Here is a 22,195-nt window from a genome sequence, read left to right as displayed (position 1 = left end):
ACCCTCTCATATATGTAATTTCTAAAGGAAATGCTCTAGGTATTACAGTTTTGATTACATCAAGATGACGTCAGGCGTTCCACACTTGTGTAATAAATATAGAATGTTAGCAATCTAGTTGTTCATTAGGATACTGTTGAGAGGCAGAGGCCAGGGGCACGGACTCTTAAAATTGAAGGCAGGTAGGAGGGTGCAGAGGTAACAATTTGACTACACTGGGCAGGCAGGAAGGGCAGTGGCAGCACAACAGACTATGGAGGGCAGTGGAAAGGGGGACAGGGGCAACAAACCAACAATACAGGACTGGCAAGAGAGGCTGTGGCAATATAATAGACCATTGTGGGCAGAAGGAAGAGGCAATGGTAGTACAACCATACATGCCAACAGACCCGATTCAGCCAGGAAACGTCCAATGTTTTTAAGCTCAAATGGGCTTTATTTGATCTGTCTCCTGTCTACAATCTCTTCTTTTTCAATGTAACTCAAAGGGGAAAATCAATACCCCATTTGTTTTTCAAAATCTCCCTCTTACCAAGTTAAAAATGTTTGCAAGTATGGTACTGATGGAGCAGGTAGTGCAAAATTTTGTATACCTCCTCTATGTCTGCATGAAGAAATTAATTAAATAATCTGCTAATTGTAATATTATTAAACGAGTGCTGCATGTATACTAATCAACATTATTAATATTAAAACTACACATGGGATTTGCTTATTGCACGGCTATATAACACTTATGACTAAATTCTGTACGCATATTAACTATAGTATATGTGGTAACAGAATACTGCATGATATATGTTGCTATGTGATGTTTCACCCTCGTGGAGGATCGAAAAGGTGAATATAATTGCTTTAAATGTCGCTATACGCTAGATAAATACAAGCACATAGAGGGATTAGCAAGGGGTTAACATTAGAATCACCAATTCCATGAATTAATTACTCTTTTGTGTTTGTTTCGCTTAAGTTGGCGTTCAGGCCTAAATCCAAGATGGCTGCTGTCACCACACGACGAAGTGGGCATTTTCTCATGTGGCGCGGAGTGAACTACACCTGCGCGAGAACTTTCCTAATTCTTGCAGTAACCTCTGCACAGACTGTCCCCGGACAAGGATGGCAAATTGGACTTCTGCCAAGAAAGGGGGACAATCATCCTTACAGTAAACCTTAACAAGTCGATACTTCTTTAACCGGTGACTTCACCCCTCGAACTGTACTGAAAATCCTGGGAAAAAGCTCGGACGATCTCCACCAGCCAATCACGACCACTCTAAAGTTAAAATTTGTATCTTCTGTGTTTTATTTTATTATATAAGCTTAGTAGAATAGGGAATAACGACTGCCTCCTACCCCTACTTACAGCAGCAGCGGATGCCACGTTCGTTGTGACGCTCTCCTTGATGACCTAGATGCTGCCCGATTCTTTGATGACTGCGAACTTTCCAAAAATCTACGGGCTATGCTAAATGCTTGCACGGCTTCTAGTCCTTTAATAAATTGGGACTGTAGCATGCTGAGCAGAGAACTTTGAGCTTTGGCCTGATTTTCGGACAATTTACTACAAAAATCAGGTTATGCAGAGCCAATAAATTAGAGGACTTCAAATAGCCAGATTAGGTAAACATGATGTTCCGCGATTTACATGAATAAATCAAGAAATTCTGAACTTTGACGAGACAAATGCAAATATAAATTTCTTATGATAAGTTTGGATAAACCATTATTGATTAACTAGAATTAATGAGTTTGTGGTTTTTCATTAAGGAGGAAAGGATTCTGAATCTTAAAATGTGTTTTAGCTGGTTCTAAATCACCATCAACCAATCCAACTAATTGGTCCAATCGACCAAGTGGGAGGAGTGCCTCGATGTTTGAGAATAGGGATCTATAGGCGAAATATGTCAATGTATATATTGTAAAATAACTTTTCTCTCCTTAGGGTTTAAGGTATTTCCCCCCAGATGTCCAGCACTTGAATTACTCATCCCTCCTGTGTGTGCAGACTTGTTAGAGAGACGTGTGAGTGTTGGTGTTATGGGCCCCACCAGCGACTGTGTGAGTGAATGAGCTAGTGTGACGTCGGGTATCGGTAAAGGTTATTCCCATTTCCGGCTTTGTGCTGGATCAGTTTTTCTGGTAGCAGGATGATGGTTATTATTGTTTTGGTGATTATTGCTTGTAAATTGCTTATTGATTATTCATTGTGAGAAAGTATTGGTTTATGTATTAACACTCTATGTTGAGTCGCGTTGAGTTCCATGTTATTTGACGGCTTCTGGGATGTAGGAAGTCGGAAGTTTGTAACGGTTCCGTAGTAGAGCAAAGGTAAGCGCTGCTCTCGGGAAAGATGGAATTGTTGTTGCCCTGTAGGTACATGGGGAAAACGTGTAACGATTGGAGTTGCACGACGCATTGTCTGTGTTTGATTCGGTAACATCGTCGTGTGTTGCCATTAGAGACATTTCCTGTATGAAAGAGAAGTGTATGGTAGCGAAGGTCACCTGTGACATTTTGGTCTTACGTACCAGGAGTCCAAAAGGCACTCTGATTACGCTTATCACTGAAAAGGTAATAGGTGTTCTCTAAGCTTGCTAGAAGGATAAAGTAGAGGGAAGTGCTGCTTTATTAACGTGTGTCATAATTCTGTAGTAGGGCAGAGGTAAGCGCTGCTCTCGGGAAAGACAGAATTCTGTGTGAATGAACTACATTTTCCGTATGAAAGTGCGTGAATGAAATAGTATTCAGGTTAATTGTGAAACTCTGGTTTTATTTCTCAGGAGCAGAGCGTCTCCAACTAGGTGTCCTAATTCTGAAGAAACGGTTAGCTAATGCTTGTTAGAAGGATAATGTAGAGGGATGTGCTACTTTATCAACGGAAGTAACGATTCCGTAGAAGGGCAGAGGTAAGCGCTGCTCTCGGGAAAGACGGAATTCTCGTAAGAAAGGTCATTAACTATACTTGGTTAGCGAAACAGATAATGGTGGCGTATTTATGTCGTTACTAACAGATTTGTGAGTCAGAAAGAACGTAAGAAGAGTTTGCCGATAAATTTTGTAAAGGAGGGGTCAGCAGAAGCAGGAGTAGCGAGAAAAGCTGACGTCAGAAAGACCGCGCTGGGATTGGCCAGTCAATAAGAAACATAGACACTCCTGATTGGTGCGCTAGTGTATGTCGCGCTGAGAGTGGAGAATTACAGGGTGACGTAGATGCTCCGGATTGGTGCGTTAGTGTGAGTCGCGCTGAGATTGGAGAATTGCAGAAGTGACATAGATGCTACTGATTGGTGCGTTAGTGTGAGTCATGCTACGATTGGTTAAAACAACAGAATAGTCGTAGGAAAGTCTAGCGATACACGGAAGACAAAAAGATGTGGTACGATCCACCAGAAAAAGAGAGAAAGTCCTGGTTTGGAAAGATCAAGAGCTTATTTAAAAAGGACAAATCAATTGTGACTAGAGAGGGACAATTGCTTCCTCCACCAAAATCACCCGCATCATCTATGGTTGCGAAATATGGATATCATACTTGTATTTGGTTGGATAATTGGGCAAAGTATACAAAAGATGATGGAGATTTGGCATTTCCAGAACATGGTTCATTTAATTTAGCGGTTTTGAGAAATTTGAGAGAGAGAATGATGAATCTAGAACGAGACCTAGACCAACACAGTTTGAAGCATTGACAGAATGGGAAGATGAAATGCATGACAGAGAAAAACAGAGGAGTGGCGGAAGATATAGGTACATGTTTGGTAGATCATATTGACATTAGAATCATGATGATAGAATGAGGAGATGGCGAAGTGCAAATATGGCTGATGGTTTGTTCCCTGTGAGACATACTGAAGAAGTTAACAGTATAAAATGTGTGGAAAAGAGAAATAATATAGAGTCGAAACGATATGGTGTGCATGAATCGAAGGATGATGTTCTTGACGACATTTTTTATAAAAATCCACCCCCTTATCAGTCAGATTCAACCATATTGACACCAAGTGCCCCAATGAGAGAAACTTCACAGAATATAAAATTTGAATCGGTATTACCAGAGACAGGAAGGAACAATCCTTTAAAAGAATTAGAGCAAACACAACATGGCAAAGTGGGTAATGAAAATTCAGCTGAACTAGCGAAAACCACTTTAGAACTAACTGAAAAGATTAGGGAATTAACTAAAAATTCAGAAGCCGTAACTGTTCCTGTAACCATAGGACCTGTAATGCCTATTTTTGATAAGCAGAAGGATAGTGAGCACTGTCTGATGATTCCTTATAACAGTAATAAACAAACAGAGAGGAGGCCAGTTAAGAATATAGACGAGAACCTCAGAACACACGAGTACGCCTAAAAATTTGACAGTAAATCAAAGTTTAATGGATAGGATAATAATGATGACAGAATCAGTTCCAGGAACCCCAGAAAGATTAGCACAACAAAATATCGAGAAAGATAGTGAAGTGTAGGGCCTACTTCAGAAGAATTAAGTGAATGGTTAAGGAGTTTGCAGCAAAAACATAGGGAATCCTAATCTATAGATGTGGCTAAGCTGAAGATTGTTTTGGAAGAATTAATAGTAGGAACTATCCCCACGGAAAAGCTAAAAGCCTATCAAGATGAAGAATTACTATTTTTATGTAAAAGTCTAACCTGGAGAGCAAGAAACGTACATGAGAGACTAGAAGAGGTGGCAAATGAAATGGGTATAGACTTCGAAAAAGTAAAAGCTTTACAAAAACCATATAGAATAGATTTTTCTGAAAAGGATATTGAAAACCTGAATACCGCAGGAAGAGCAACCCAGATCAAAGACATAATCATTTTGTTAAGAAAATTGGGAGATGTAGATAAATGGAGGAGTAGGTGGTTTTGAAAACGAGATGATGCCTCGGACAAAACGTTTGCAGCTTTCCCCGTAAGAGAAAAAGAAAAGGTAGTCACAGGATGTCCCATGAGAGAAATTCCGGGAGGAGGATATGTACATGTTCCTTGGATTAGACAAGATATTTTGTCATTTACTAATGATTTCCCTCGATTGCGCGAAAAGCCAGTCGAGTGGTATAGGCAAGTGGATAGAAACAATCGCAATGGACCACACTCCGCCATGTCTCGGGCGATATTCTAAAACCCGGGACATGTATCGGGTCTAGAGCTCATCAGTCTAACAAGTACTTACTTGCACCCACTGGGGTGAACCATTCAAGAACTCCATGTACCAGATTCCCCAGGGGCGACCCGGAGGAGGGGCTAGCGGAGTGCGGTCCATTGCGATTGTTTCTAAAAATTGGCTCCCTCGAGCTTTGAGCTGATGAGCTCCTGGACGACGCACCTGCGTGCCTGTGCGGGCATTGAGGCCTTTGACGGTTGTTTGGCGGCCCTCTCTTCCACCCCTAACTATTTTCTCTACTGATGAGGGAAGTTATCCCGAAACCCGAGCCATGTCTCGGGCGATATTCTAAAACCCGGGACATGTATCGGGTCTAGAGATCATCAGTCTAACAAGTACTTACTTGCACCCACTGGGGTGAACCATTCAAGAACTCCATGTACCAGATTCCCCAGGGGCGACCCGGAGGAGGGGCTAGCGGAGTGCGGTCCATTGCGATTGTTTCTAAAAATTGGCTCCCTCGAGCTTTGAGCTGACGAGCTCCGGGACGACGCACCTGCGTGCCTGTGCGGGCATTGAGGCCTTTGACGGTTGTTTGGCGGCCCTCTCTTCCACCCCTAACTATTTTCTCTACTGATGAGGGAAGTTATCCCGAAACCCGAGCCATGTCTCGGGCGATATTCTAAAACCCGGGACATGTATCGGGTCTAGAGATCATCAGTCTAACAAGTACTTACTTGCACCCACTGGGGTGAACCATTCAAGAACTCCATGTACCAGATTCCCCAGGGGCGTCCCGGAGGAGGGGCTAGCGGAGTGCGGTCCATTGCGATTGTTTTAGGCAAGTGGATAGGTTCGTAAAGCTATCAAAAGTTTTATGGATTGATTTAAACAGTCTTTTTGACGTAATAGTGCCAGCAGATTTATGGACAGAGTGTAAAATCATGAGAAATTGGCCTACACAAGAATACCCTAGGGACCCAAAAACGGGTCCCCTGACCCTGAAGTGATGAAAAAATATGAACAAGTAATTACCTTTTTTGAAAAACAAAGTACCTCTCAAGGAGACTGATTGGGTTAAAATTGACAGGACTCATCAGGAAGCTAAGAAATCCGTACACGCATATTATGAGAGGTTGATCCTTGCCTTTAAACAGTTTAGTGCTGATGAGAATTTGAGTGAAATGGATTTAAGTCACTTTGTATACCGATTTGTGCATGGGCTGCGTCCAGAGATAAGTGAAATGATTAAACAGCATACAGTGGACTGGCAAAATAAGAAAATAGATGAAGTACTGAGACATGCAAAATATTTTAGTGACGAAATTGAAGCCAAACAGCGTAAGTTAAAAGAAAAGGCTATGTGAGCACAAGTTAAAGTGGCAGAAAGACAGGAAGCTCAATTGATTGAACAAGCAAATGGTGCAGGTATGAAACCAAAATTTAATAATGGAAAAGGAAAAGGACAATTTAATATAGAAGAAGCCAAAAAAAAGTTGCCATTTCATAACTGCGTAAGAATAGGGCATTGGAAATCTGAGTGTAAATTTCCCCCAAATACTAATGGTGATAATGCCTCATTGAATTCGCAGGTGCAGAAAGAGATGAGTTGTGAACCACAGAGCGTAAATCCTCAGAAATACAGTAATGAGACAGGATTCTACAGCGAAGAACAGGTAAATAAGCAGCCGCGCGCTAGTGCTGTTTTGCAGTATTGGCTACAACGCGATGAGAGTGAATCAGAAGAAAGTTATTGACGGTGCCAAGGGGAGGAAGAAGAGTGCGTACTTGGTGCAACTCTAGAAGTAGACCAGACAGGTCCTTTTGTGGATGGAAAGGAAAATGATGAAAATATTACTTTCCTTGTAGATACTGGTGCTACTCCATCCTAAGGGTGGGCGTAGTTCGCGAAGTAGCACTTCGCGAAGCTACGCAAAGTGAAGTTCGCACTACGCGAGCTACGCGTAGCACTTCGCGAACTGCGTAGTAACATGTTCGCACTGTGCAAGATGTTGTTTTCAATGATTGCACAGTGCGGACAAGCAACCGGCACTGTGCAATCATTGAAAATGGCATTGTGCACAGTGCGAGCTGTAGTTTTCTGCTGCTCGAGTAGATTTTTACTCGAGCGGCAGCTTTCTCAACGCGAACTGGTAGTTTCTCATCGCGAGCGGTCGCGAGCATACGCGACCCCTCGCAATGAGAAACCTGACCTTTTCGCGTTGGGAATCTCGCCGGGAGGTTTATTTTCCATGCTCGCGATCACCAACTTGATGTTGCTGATCGCGAACAAGGAAAAAGTCTCGCCGGGATGTCATTTTGCTTGCTCGCGGTCGCCAACTTGACGTTGAGGACCGCGAGCAAGCAAAAAATGACCGCAGCACTACGCAACACTACGCTACGCGTGTTCACACTGTGCTACGTGCAGTTCGCGTAGTGTGAAGTAGCGCGAACTTCGCAAACTACGCGAGCGTAGCGTAGTGCTTCGCCCAGGCTTACTCGATCCACAGTCAGGTCAGCTGATGTTAAAAACCTTCCTCTCTCAGATGAAACAATCCAAGTGGTTGGAGTATCCAACAGACAGATCAAAACGTATCTTACGGAACCAGTAAAAGTTAACATAGGGAAATTTTCTGAAATGCACTGTTTTGTCGTGTGTGATTCAAGCCCTGTAAATTTGTTAGGAAGAGATTTGTTGTGCAAAATGAATTGCACTATATTTTGCACTCCCGATGGTATAGCATTTGAGACCCCTGACGATGATGTATTGTATAAAATGACTATGGCTAATATGGACACCGAAATTACTGAGGCATTTGCAGTGTTTAACCCTGAAGAGCTACCGAACGAATTGAAAAATACAGTAAAGGCAGAAGTCTGGGATTTTACAGGAGAACATGTAGGATTGATGAAAAATGTAGACCCTGTAAAAGTGACAGTGAAAGAGGGAATAAGTTATCCAAATATTCCTCAGTATAAATTGACACCCGAAATAATTGAAGGGATTACTCCTATAACAGAGAAAATGATCAAACAAGGTATTCTGAGGGAAATAATGAGTAGTCCATGTAATTCACCAATTATGGGACTGAAAAAGCCTAATGGAACGTTCAGAATAGTGCAAGATTTGAGAAAAATAAACAAAATAGTTGTGTCATGTTGTCCTATTGCACCAAATCCATCAGTAATTTTGTATCAGATTCCACATGATGCAGAATGGTACACAGTGATTGATCTGTGTCATGCTTTCTTTTCCATCCCATTGCATCATGACAGTCAGCAGATTTTTGCATTCCGTTTTGGTGACCGTATTTTGGCATGGTGCCGAATCCCACAGGGGTATACAGAGAGCCCCTCAATATTTAACCAGATATTGAAAAAGTCCTCAGAAGATCTAGAGATGTCCGAAAGCTCAGTACTAGTCCAGTATATTGACAATCTGCTTGTGGCATCAAAAACACGAGAAGCTGGTGTAGAGGATACCATAGCATTGCTGAATCATCTAGCAGATGGTGGACTTAAAGTATCCCCATCGAAATTGCAATTCTGCCAGAAAGAAGTGCAATATTTAGGCCATAAAATTGAAAAGGAACTGAGAAAAATAACAACAGAAAGAATCAAGATACTAAAAGGAATGAGAGCACCAATGATGCAGAAAGAAGTGAGAATGTTCCTAGAAATGGTGGGATAGTGTTGACAGTGGATAAGTAACTTTTCCCTGATTGCAAAACCTTTGGTACGTCTGATTAGGAGTGATGTAAAAGATCCCATTGATTTGAATAGAAACAAACAACTAGAGCGCTAACAGTCCTACTTATGACAAACATATTGCACACCTGAAGCCATCTTGATTGGAATAAAGTGGTAACTCTTAAAACATTTAATTTAAAAAGGAACAAAATGAGGGGGTTCATTTTGCCATAGAAAGTATGATTAATGTTGCAGAATGAAAAATTAGGGCACATTTTGAGTGACTTCTCAAATCTTCTATTTCATTAAAAACCTCTGACATGCAGACTGAAACATGCACTTTCAATACCAGCAGCAGACTTCCCTGGTGAGCAGTAGCTTTACTACAGTGATCTAATGAGTAACTAGAGTGCTAACATTCTGAATTTATGGCAAATGTGTGACACATCTGAATGCCTTCTTGATGGAATCAAAGTAAAAAACTGAAAGTATTTCCTACTGAGGAGACTGTAGTAAATGAGGAAATTAGGAAACTTCATAACAAATAAGTCTCCCAAGATGGCCACCAGAGACAAAAGGACCCAAATGTAGCACAAATATCACCCAGATGTAGCCCAAGTATAGCCCAATGACAGAATGTCCCAGAGTGTTCTAACGAACAACTAGAGCGCTAACAGTCTTACTTATGACAAAAGTATGGCACACCTGAAGCCATCTTGATTGGAAAAAAGTGGTAACACTTAAAACATTTAATTTGCAAAGGAACAAAATGAGGGGGTTCATTATGCCATAGAAATTATGATTAGTGCTGCAGAAAGAAAAATTAGGGCACATTTTGATTTCTCAAATCCTCTTCTATTTCATAAAAAAATTCTGACATGCAGACTGAAACATACACTTTGAATACCAGCAGCAGACTTCCCTGGTGAGCAGTAGCTTTACTACAGTGATCTAATGAGCAACTAGAGTGCTAACATTCAGAATTGATGGCAAATGTGTCACACATCTGAATGCCTTCTTGATGGAACCAAAGTAAAAAACTGAAAGTATTTCCTACTGAGGAGACTGCAGTAAATGAGGAAATTAGGAAACTTCATAACAAATAAGTCTCCCAAGATGGCCACCAGAGACAAAAGAGCCCGAATGTAGCCCAAATATCACCCAGATGTAGCCCAAGTATAGCCCAATGACAGAATGTCCCAGAGTGTTCTTAAGAACTAGAGCGCTTACTGTCTTACTTATGACAAAAGAATGGCACACCTGAAGCCATCTTGATTGGAATAAAGTGGTAACTCCTAAAACATTTAATTTAAAGAGGAACAAAATGAGGGGGTTCATTTTGCCATAGAAAGTATGATTAGTGTTGCAGAAAGAAAAATTAGGGCACATTTTGAGTGACTTCTCAAATCCTCTTCTATTTCATTAAGAACCTCTGACATGCAGACTGAAACATGCACTTTTAATACCAGCAGCAGACTTCCGTGGTGAGCAGTAGCTTTACTACAGTGATTTAATGAGCAACTAGAGTGCTAACATTCAGAATGTATGGCAAATGTGTGACATATCTGAATACCTTCTTGATGGAATCAAAGTAAAAAACTGAAAGCATTTTCTACTGAGGAGACTGCAATAAATGAGGAAATTAGGAAACTTCATAACAAATAAATCTCCCAATATGGCCACCAGAGACAAAAGAGCCCAAATGCAGCAAACATATCACCCAGATGTAGCCCAAATGTACCCAATGACAGAAGTGTGCAAAATACTTATTTTTGTGTTTTTGCAGTTTTATATAGTGCAGACTTGTCAGGTATTGGAGTGCTTTACATTAGCATTGGTTACATCACACAAGATCAAATTCATTTTGGTTGTAGACATGGGGAGATTAAGTGATTTGACCAGAATCACAGAATGTTGAGCTGAAGCAGAAACTCCAACCTGGTTCCCCAGTTGCAAAGTCTGCAGCTCTGGAAGTAACACCACATCCTCTCCCCTAAGTGCAACATTTAATCAAGTGGTCAACTGGATAAAAAACATAAAAATAACAAATAATTTAAACATTATTAATATTAATATTAAAACTACACATGGGATTTGCTTATTGCACGGCTATATAACACTTATAACTAAATTCTGTACGCATATTAACTATAGTATATGTGGTAACAGAATACTGCATGATATATGGTGCTTTGTGATGTTTCACCCTCGTGGAGGATCGAAAAGGTGAATGTAATTGCTTTAAATGTCGCTATACGCTAGATAAATACAAGCACATAGAGGGATTAGCAAGGGGTTAACATTAGAATCACTAATTCTATGAATTGATTGCTCTTTTGTGTTTGTTTCGCTTAAGTTGGCGTTCGGGCCTAAATCCAAGATGGCTGCTGTCACCACACGACGAAGTGGGCATTTTCTCATGTGGCGCGGAGTGAACTACGCCTGCGCAAGAACTTTCCTAATTCTTGCAGTAACCTCTGCACAGACTGTCCCCGGACAAGGATGGCAAATTGGACTTCTGCCAAGAAAGGGGGACAATGATCCTTACAGTAAACCTTAACAAGTCGATACTTCTTTAACCGGTGACTTCACCCCTCGAACTGTACTGAAAATCCTGGGAAAAAGGTCGGACGATCTCCACCAGCCAATCACGACCACTCTAAAGTTAAAATTTGTATCTTCTGTGTTTTATTTTATTATATAAGCTTAGTAGAATAGGGAATAAGGACTGCCTCCTACCCCTACTTACAGCAGCAGCGGATGCCACGTTCGTTGTGACGCTTTCCTTGATGACCTAGATGCTGCCCGATTCTTTGATGACTGCGAACTTTCCAAAAATCTACGGGCTATGCTAAATGCTTGCACGGCTTCTACTCCTTTGATAAATTGGGACTGTAGCATGCTGAGCAGAGAACTTTGAGCTTTGGCCTGATTTTCGGACAATTTACGACAAAAATCTGGTTATGCAGAGCCAATAAATTAGAGGACTTCAAATAGCCAGATTAGGTAAATAAGATGTTCCGCGATTTACATGAATAAATCAAGAAATTCTGAACTTTGACGAGACAAATGCAAATATAAATTTCTTATGATAATTTTGGATAAACCATTATTGATTAACTAGAATTAATGAGTTTGTGGTTTTTCATTAAGGAGGAAAGGAATCTGAATCTTAAAATGTGTTTTAGCTGGATCTAAATCACCATCAACCAATCCAATTAATTGTTCCAATCGACCAAGTGGGAGGAGTGCCTCGATGTTTGAGAATAGGGATCTATAGGCGAAATATGTCAATGTATATATTGTAAAATAACTTTTCTCTCCTTAGGGTTTAAGGTATTTCCCCCCAGATGTCCAGCACTTGAATTACTCATCCCTCCTGTGTGTGCAGACTCGTTAGAGAGACGTGTGAGTGTTGGTGTTATGGGCCCCACCAGCGACTGTGTGAGTGAATGAGCTAGTGTGACGTCGGGTCAGCGACGCAGGGAGGGTATCGGTAAAGGTTATTCCCATTTCCGGCTTTGCGCTGGATCAGTTTTTCTGGTAGCAGGATGATGGTTATTATTGTTTTGGTGATTATTGCTTGTAAATTGCTTATTGATTATTGATTGTGAGAAAGTATTGGTTTATGTATTAACACTCTATGTTGAGTCGCGTTGAGTTCCATGTTGTTTGACGGCTTCTGGGATGTAGGAAGTCGGAAGTTTGTAACGGTTCCGTAGTAGAGCAAAGGTAAGCGCTGCTCTCGGGAAAGATGGAATTGTTGTTGCCCTGTAGGTACACGGGGAAAACGTGTAACGATTGGAGTTGCACGACGCATTGTCTGGGTTTGATTCGGTAACTTCGTCGTGTGTTGCCATTAGAGACATTTCCTGTATGAAAGAGAAGTGTATGGTAGCGAAGGTCACCTGTGACATTTTGGTCTTACGTACCAGGAGTCCAAAAGGCACTCTGATTACGCTTATCGCTGAAAAGGTAATAGGTGTTCTCTAAGCTTGCTAGAAGGATAAAGTAGAGGGAAGTGCTACTTTATTAACGTGTGTCATAGTTCTGTAGTAGGGCAGAGGTAAGTGCTGCTCTCGGGAAAGACAGAATTCTGTGTGAATGAACTACATTTTCCGTATGAAAGTGCGTGAATGAAATAGTATTCAGGTTAATTGTGAAACTCTGGTTTTATTTCTCAGGAGCAGAGCGTCCCCAACTAGGTGTCCTAATTCTGAAGAAACGGTTAGCTAATGCTTGTTAGAAGGGTAATGTAGAGGGATGTGCTACTTTATCAACGGAAGTAACGATTCCGTAGAAGGGCAGAGGTAAGCGCTGCTCTCTGGAAAGACGGAATTCTCGTAAGAAAGGTCATTAACTATACTTGGTTAGCGAAACAGATAATGGTGGCGTATTTATGTCGTTACTAACAGATTTGTGAGTCAGAAAGAACGTAAGAAGAGTTTGCCGATAAATTTTGTAAAGGAGGGGTCAGCAGAAGCAGGAGTAGCGAGAAAAGCTGACGTCAGAAAGACCGCGCTGGGATTGGCCAGTCAGTAAGAAACATAGACACTCCTGATTGGTGCGCTAGTGTATGTTGCGCTGAGAGTGGAGAATTACAGGGTGACGTAGATGCTCCGGATTGGTGCGTTAGTGTGAGTCGCGCTGAGATTAGAGAATTGCAGAAGTGACATAGATGCTTCTGATTGGTGCGTTAGTGTGAGTCGTGCTACGATTGGTTAAAACAGCAGAATAGTCGTAGGAAAGTCTAGCGATACACGGAAGACAAAAAGATGTAGTACGATCCACCAGAAAAAGAGAAAAAGTCCTGGTTTGGAAAGATCAAGAGCTTATTTAAAAAGGACAAATCAATTGTGACTAGAGAGGGACAATTGTTTCCTCCCCCAAAATCGCCCGCATCATCTATGGTTGCGAAATATGGATATCATACTTGTATTTGGTTGGATAATTGGGCAAAGTATACAAAAGATGATGGAGATTTGGCATTTCCAGAACATGGTTCATTTAATTTAGCGGTTTTGAGAAATTTGAGAGAGAGAATGATGAATCTAGAACCGAGACCTAGACCAACACAGTTTGAAGCATTGACAGAATGGGAAGATGAAATGCATGACAGAGAAAAACAGAGGAGTGGCGGAAGATATAGGTACATGTTTGGTAGATCATATGGACAGGAGAATCATGATGATAGAATGAGGAGATGGCGAAGTGCAAATATGGCTGATGGTTTGTTCCCTGTGAGACATACTGAAGAAGTTAACAGTATAAAATATGTGAAAAAGAGAAATAATATAGAGTCGAAAGGATATGGTGTGCATGAATCGAAGGATGATGTTCTTGACGACATTTTTTATAAAAATCGAGCCCCTTATCAGTCAGATTCAACCATATTGACACCAAGTACCCCAATGAGAGAAACTTCACAGAATATAAAATTTGAATCGGTATTACCAGAGACAGGAAGGAACAATCCTTTAAAAGAATTAGAGCAAACACAACATGGCAAAGTGGGTAATGAAAATTCAGCTGAACTAGCGAAAACCACTTTAGAACTAACTGAAAAGATTAGGGAATTAACTAAAAATTCAGAAGCCGTAACTGTTCCTGTAACCATAGGACCTGTAATGCCTATTTTTGATAAGCAGAAGGATAGTGAGCACTGTCTGATGATTCCTTATAACAGTAATAAACAAACAGAGAGGCCAGTTAAGAATATAGACGAGAACCTCAGAACACACGAGTACGCCTAAAAATTTGACAGTAAATCAAAGTTTAATGGATAGGATAATAATGATGACAGAATCAGTTCCAGGAACCCCAGAAAGATTAGCACAACAAAATATCGAGAAAGATAGTGTAGTGTAGGGCCTACTTCAAAAGAATTAAGTGAATGGTTAAGGAGTTTGCAGCAAAAAGATAAGGAATCCCAATCTATAGATGTGGCTAAGCTGAAGATTGTTTTGGAAGAATTAATAGTAGGAACTATCCCCACGGAAAAGCTAAAAGCCTATCAAGATGAAGAATTACTATTTTTATGTAAAAGTCTAACCTGGAGAGCAAGAAACCTACATGAGAGACTAGAAGAGGTGGCAAATGAAATGGGTATAGACTTCGAAAAAGTAAAAGCTTTACAAAAACCATATAGAATAGATTTTTCTGAAAAGGATATTGAAAACCTGAATACCGCAGGAAGAGCAAACCAGATCAAAGACATAATCATTTTGTTAAGAAAATGGGGAGATGTAGATAAATGGAGGAGTAGGTGGTTTTGAAAATGAGATGATGCCTTGGACAAAACGTTTGCAGCTTTCCCCGTAAGAGAAAAAGAAAAGGTAGTCACAGAATGTCCCATGAGAGGAATTCCGGGAGGAGGATATGTACATGTTCCTTGGACTAGACAAGATATTTTGTCATTTACTAATGATTTCCCTCGATTGCGCGAAAAGCCAGTCGAGTGGTATAGGCAAGTGGATAGGTTCGTAAAGCTATTAAAAGTTTTATGGATTGATTTAAACAGTCTTTTTGACGTAATAGTGCCAGCAGATTTATGGACAGAGTGTAAAATCATGATAAATTGGCCTACACAAGAATACCCTAGGGACCCAAAAACGGGTCCCCTGAAGTGATGAAAAAATATGAACAAGTAATTACCTTTTTGAAAAACAAAGTACCTCTCAAGGAGACTGATTGGGTTAAAATTGACAGGACTCATCAGGAAGCTAAGAAATCCGTACACTCATATTTTGAGAGGTTGATCCTTGCCTTTAAACAGTTTAGTGGTGATGAGAATTTGAGTGAAATGGATTTAAGTCACTTTGTATACCGATTTGTGTATGGGCTGCGTCCAGAGATAAGTGAAATGATTAAACAGCATACAGTGGACTGGCAAAATAAGAAAATAGATGAAGTACTAAGACATGCAAAATATTTTAGTGACGAAATTGAAGCCAAACAGCGTAAGTTAAAAGAAAAGGGTATGTGGGCACAAGTTAAAGTGGCAGAAAGACAGGAAGCTCAATTGATTGAACAAGCAAATGGTGCAGGTATGAAACCAAAATTTAATAATGGAAAAGGAAAAGGACAATTTAATATAGAAGAAGCCAAAAAAAAGTGGCCATTTCATAACTGCGTAAGAATAGGGCATTGGAAATCTGAGCGTAAATTTCCCCCAAATACTAATGGTGATAATGCCTCATTGAATTCGCAGGTGCAGAAAGAGATGAGTTGTGAACCACAGTGACAGCAGCAGGTTGTTGCCCAACAGAATCAGGCGCCTAAACCGCCATTTCCACAGAGCGTAAATCCTCAGAAATACAGTAATGAGACAGGATTCTACAGCGAAGAACAGGTAAATAAGCTGCCGCGCACTAGTGCTGTTTTGCAGTATTGGCTACAACGTGATGAGAGTGAATCAGAAGGAAGTTATTGACGGTGCCAAGAGGAGGAAGAAGAGTGCGTACTTGGCGCAACTCTAGAAGTAGACCAGACAGGTCCTTTTGTGGATGGAAAGGAAAATGATGAAAATATTATTTTCCTTGTAGATACTGGTGCTACTCGATCCTAAGGGTGGGCGTAGTTCGCGAAGTAGCACTTCGCGAAGCTACGCAAAGTGAAGTTCGCCCTACGCGAGCTACGCGTAGCACTTCGCGAACTGCGTAGTAACATGTTCGCACTGTGCAAGATGTTGTTTTCAATGATTGCACAGTGCGGACAAGCAACCGGCACTGTGCAATCATTGAAAATGGCATCTTGCACAGTGCGAGCTGTAGTTTTCTGCTGCTCGAGTAGATTTTTACTCGAGCGGCAGCTTTCTCAAAGCGAACTGGTAGTTTCTCATTGCGAGCGGTCGCGAGCATACGCGACCCCTCGCAATGAGAAACCTGACCTCCTCGCGTTGGGAATCTCCCCGGGAGGTTTATTTTCCATGCTCGCGATCGCCAACTTGATGTTGCTGATCGCGAACAAGGAAAAAGTCTCACCGGGATGTCATTTTGCTTGCTCGCGGTCGCCAACTTGACGTTGAGGACCGCGAGCAAGCAAAAAATGACCGCAGCACTACGCAACACTACGCTACGAGTGTTCGCACTGTGCTACGTGCAGTTCGTGTAGTGCGAAGTAGCGCGAACTTCGCAAACTACGCGAGCGTAGCATAGTGCTTCGCCCAGGCTTACTCGATCCACAGTCAGGTCAGCTGATGTTAAAAACCTTCCTCTCTCGGATGAAACAATCCAAGTGGTTGGAATATCCAACAGACAGATCAAAACGTATCTTACGGAACCAGTATAAGTTAACATAGGGAAATTTTCTGAAATGCACTGTTTTGTCGTGTGTGATTCAAGCCCTGTAAATTTGTTAGGAAGAGATTTGTTGTGCAAAATGAATTGCACTATATTTTGCACTCCCGATGGTATAGCATTTGAGACCCCTGACGATGATGTATTGTATAAAATGACTATGGCTAATATGGACACCGAAATTACTGAGGCATTTGCAGTGTTTAACCCTGAAGAGCTACCGAAAGAATTGAAAAATACAGTAAAGGCAGAAGTCTGGGATTTTACAGGAGAACATGTAGGATTGATGAAAAATGTAGACCATGTAAAAGTGACAGTGAAAGAGGGAAGAAGTTATCCAAATATTCCTCAGTATAAATTGACACCCAAAATAATTGAAGGGATTACTCCTATAACAGAGAAAATGATCAAACAAAGTATTCTGAGAGAAATAATGAGTAGTCCATGTAATTCACCAATTATGGGACTGAAAAAGCCTAATGGAACGTTCAGAATAGTGCAAGATTTGAGAAAGATAAACAAAATAGTTGTGTCATGTTGTCCTATTGCACCAAATCCATCAGTAATTTTGTATCAGATTCCACATGATGCAGAATGGTACACAGTGATTGATCTGTGTCATGCTTTCTTTTCCATCCCATTGCATCATGACAGTCAGCAGATTTTTGCATTCCGTTTTGGTGACCGTATTTTGGCATGGTGCCGAATCCCACAGGGGTATACAGAGAGCCCCTCAATATTTAACCAGATATTGAAAAAGTCCTTAGAAGATCTAGAGATGTCCGAAAGCTCAGTACTAGTCCAGTATATTGACGATCTGCTCGTGGCGTCAAAAACACGAGAAGCTGGTGTAGAGGATACCATAGCATTGCTGAATCATCTAGCAGATGGTGGACTTAAAGTATCCCCATCGAAATTGCAATTCTGCCAGAAAGAAGTGTAATATTTAGGCCATAAAATTGAAAAGGAACTGAGAAAAATAACAACAGAAAGAATCAAGATAATAAAAGGAATGAGAGCACCAATGACGCAGAAAGAAGTGAGAATGTTCCTAGAAATGGTGGGATAGTGTCGTCAGTGGATAAGTAACTTTTCCCTGATTGTAAAACCTTTGGTACGTCTGATTAGGAGTGATGTAAAAGATCCCATTGATTTGAATAAAGAAGAGTTAGCAGCCTTTAAACAGATAGTCTGTGTGAGGCACCAGCATTGGGTATGCCTGATTATGAAAAGGAGTTTGAGTTGTACTGCAGTGAAAGGAATGGATGTGCACTTTCTGTGTTAATACAGAGACATGGGAAACTAAGAAGACCAATTGTATATTTTTCAGCTATGCTTGACCCAGTGGCTGTAGCGTTGCCTGGTTGTTTGAAAGCAGTGGCTGCCACTTGTAAGAGTCTGGTACAGAGTGAAGGAATTGTGATGGGATATCCTGTGCGAGTGTTTGTAACTCATGATGTGGCAATCCTTCTAACAAGGAGCCGTACTCAGTTCATGACACATAGTCGGCTGACTAAATATGAAAAAGTCATATTAGGTGCAACGAATGTGAACCTTGCGAGATGTCTGAATGTGAATCCTTCAACGTTATTGCCGGATGCTGAGAATGTGGAAGTCAGAGACGATGTGGATCATGACTGTTTGGATGTGCTTGATTTCTGTACCAAACCACGTCCTGATATAAAAGATGAACCTTTGTCAGAAAGTGATTATGTGATGTTTGTGGACGGGTCATGCTTGAGAACAGACGAAGGAAATCTGAGTGCAGCATATGCAGTATGTACAGTTCCAGCAGTAATGGAAGCATCTTACCTAAAAGGAGTAAAATCTGCCCAAGTAGCTGAACTCTGCATTGACAAGAGCATGTAAATTGGGAAAAAATGTGAGAGTGACTGTGATAACCGATAGTCAGTATGGCTTTGGTGTCGTGCATGACTTTGGCCAAATCTGGTCACAGAGAGGATTTTTGACTTCGTGTGGAACCCCTATAAAGAATGCTGAAGTGGTTGGAAAATTGCTCGAGGTGATACAGCTGCCTAAGCAATTGGCTGTTGTGAAGTGTGCTGCACACTCAAATACTGGAGTTTATGTGGCAGTAGGGAACAAGTATGCAAGTATGCAAATGATAGGGCTCAATATTGTGCGCGGAACCAGAACTCAATCAACAGGGCGAAAGAAAAGGAAATGAATTCATACCCTTTGTTGTTTACTAACATTGTGAATACCTGGGAAGAGGTGAGGCAGTTACAGGAAGAAGCAGGAGATGAGTAAATGAGACAATGGGTCAAGGCAGGATGTGCACCAAGGGAAACAGATCATGTGTGGGTGTATCGGGATGGAAGACCAGTTATGTCTGATAGCATGGTGTCAGCCATGGCCCGGATGTATCATGGACAAGCACATGTAGGGAGAGATGCCACGCTTAGATTATTTAGGCAAACATGGTATAATGCAAAATTCAGACTTGCAGCTGAGAGTCTTTGTCAAAGATGCCTTATATGTCAGCAGTTCAATCCTGGAAGAAAAACAGTGGCAAGTCTAGGAACGATAGGTCGAGAAGGAGGACCTTTCACCAGAATGCAAATCGATTTCATTGAGATGCCTCCCTGTAACAGGTTGAGGTATGTTTTAGTCATGGTCTGCCTATTTTCTAGATGGGTAGAGGCATATCCCACAAGAAGAAGTGATGGAGTAACAGTAGCAAAACTGCTTTTAAGGGAGTTCATCCCAAGATTCGGATTTCACAATTGAGTCAGACAGAGGAAAGCATTTTCATAATGAAATCATGAAGCTAATTTGTGAGGCATTGAATGTACAACAAAAACTGCATTGCGCCTATCGGCCAGAGGCTTCTGGTGTGGTAGAACAGGTAAACGGTACTATCAAAAACAGAGTAGGGAAAATGTGTATAGCCACAGGACTGAAATGGCCTGATGTCTTGCCTCTGGTACTCATGACTATTAGATCAATTCCAGATAGAAACACAGGTTTGAGTCCCCACGAAATTGTAATGGGGAGAGCAATGAGACATGTATTCATTCCAGTCAACAAGTTATTGCCTATCTCTGATGACTTGGTGTTGGATTACTGTAAGGGGCTGGCTGACGCCGTACATTCTGTGTTTCATCAGGTTGGATCGGATGCCACCACCCTTGAAAAGAAGCCAGCTCATGATCTGAGCCCAGGTGACTGGGTGAGAATCAAAGTGCACAGAAGAAGAAACTGGTTGGTCCCACGTTGGGGAAAACCATGACAAGTGATTTTGACTACAACAACAGCTGTAAAGTGTGCTGGAATAAAGAACTGGATCCATGCTAGTCATACTCTGTGAATTCCAAATCCAGTAGATAACAAAGAAGGAGAATATTTTGTAAAAATTAGAATCCAGCTCTGAATCTGATATTGAAGACATAAGAACAGGATCAAACTTTGAAAGGGGGGAGTCAGAACCAAATTTGACAGTTGCCCCAGAGAATATTCCCTTGAGAAGAAAGTTGCAGATATCAGACACCAGCTCAGACTCAGAAACAGAACAAGCACAAGTACGTACTGGGCAAGAGAGAAACAGTGAAGAGACAATAAAAGAAATTCTTGATAAAGAAATTCCGGATGGAAAGTTGAGAGAAATTCCACCTGAAGTAACAGAAATAGATGGTCAGGTGCCAGATATAGAGAGTGAGGGAAAGGTTTTTGCGGAAGACCCCCCGAGGAGTTGTAAGGAATGCAAACATCCAGTTAGGTGAAGGGACAGATAGCAGGAAGATTGTGTGCAAGAAACACGAGGAGGGACAGAAGTAGGGAAAACTGAAAAGGTGGTAGAGGTAAAAGTCAAGTTGAAACAGAAACAGAAGACAGTGATGAAGAGGTACCTGAGGGTCGAGTTCTGAGAAAAAGAGCATGGAGAGCTGAAAAGAATGATAAAGGAAAGAAATGGAAAAGACCAGCAAAAGATGAAATTTGGCCAAACAAAATAAAAAGATTGAGATACCAATTGACACAAGTGAATTCATCTAGAGCTGAGCAAGTAAATGAAGTATCTAGTCATGAAAAGTTGAAAGACGAGGAAAAAACAACAACAGAAGAAAATAAGAGAACAAGAAAACCTAACCAGATGTATAAGTCGCCGGAATGGTCATATGTGGCGCGGCCTGAAATAAAAGATGAGGCGGATAGCCAAGGAATCCCAGAGGTGACTGTACCAGAAGTGGTTGAGGAAAACGAAGAATCAGAAATCCTGAGAATTATCTTGTCCGACATTGGAGAAGAGACAGATGTTCAGGAAGTTCTGTCTCAAGAGTGCGAAAGGAAAGTGAAAGACGACCAAATGCCAAACTGAAGAGATCAAAAGCGATACCGATGGAAAGGCAATAAATTACTGGAATAGACATAACTGATAGAACCAAGTAGGCGCTTAGAGCCTTGGGTTGGACAAAACTAGTTGTGAAGTAGAAGAGGCTAAGTCAAAAGACACTGTTCATTTTTCGAAATGGCAATCACAGAGAATAAAAAAACTAGATGTAGTTTTCTTAGAAGGTGGTTAAAAACGTGTTGTTGTTGTACAGGGTTACTAACGCTTCTATGGAGTGTTTTGGCGTTGATGATTTTATTTAAAGTTACTATAGATACAATAGAAGGACATAGTGAGAATAAAACTAATATAGAAAAGTTTCAGAAAGTTTATCCAACAAAAGTAGATAGAAATTATTTACATAAAGACAGGTCTATAACTGATTTTTCTAACAATGTATTTTCAAAACTACTATATGAATATGTAAAGACAATGGATGTGAGAGATTGCTACGTCTGCATGCAGTTACCTGCATCTGTATCTGAGGGAGTGACCTATCATCACCTCCCAGTAACGTATGGAATAACATGTAGTGTAATAACAAGTTTGTTTTACAAAATAGGGAAATTAGAATACTACTTTTCAGATGTAGATAATGTATTTTCACAAGTACCTGTAATTAACAAATTAAATAAAGTAAAACCTGCAAAAGTATTAGGTGAATTTTTCTTAGAAACTAAACAATTAACATTAGAATCTATATTTAGAAATAATCTAACTTGTAGTTTAAAGAAGGAGGAGAAAGTGTTCTTG

The sequence above is a fragment of the Triturus cristatus genome, chromosome 3_2, assembly GCF_964204655.1.
Source record: "Triturus cristatus chromosome 3_2, aTriCri1.1, whole genome shotgun sequence".
NCBI classification, from domain to species: domain Eukaryota; kingdom Metazoa; phylum Chordata; class Amphibia; order Caudata; family Salamandridae; genus Triturus; species Triturus cristatus.
This window is presented reverse-complemented; position numbering follows the sequence as displayed.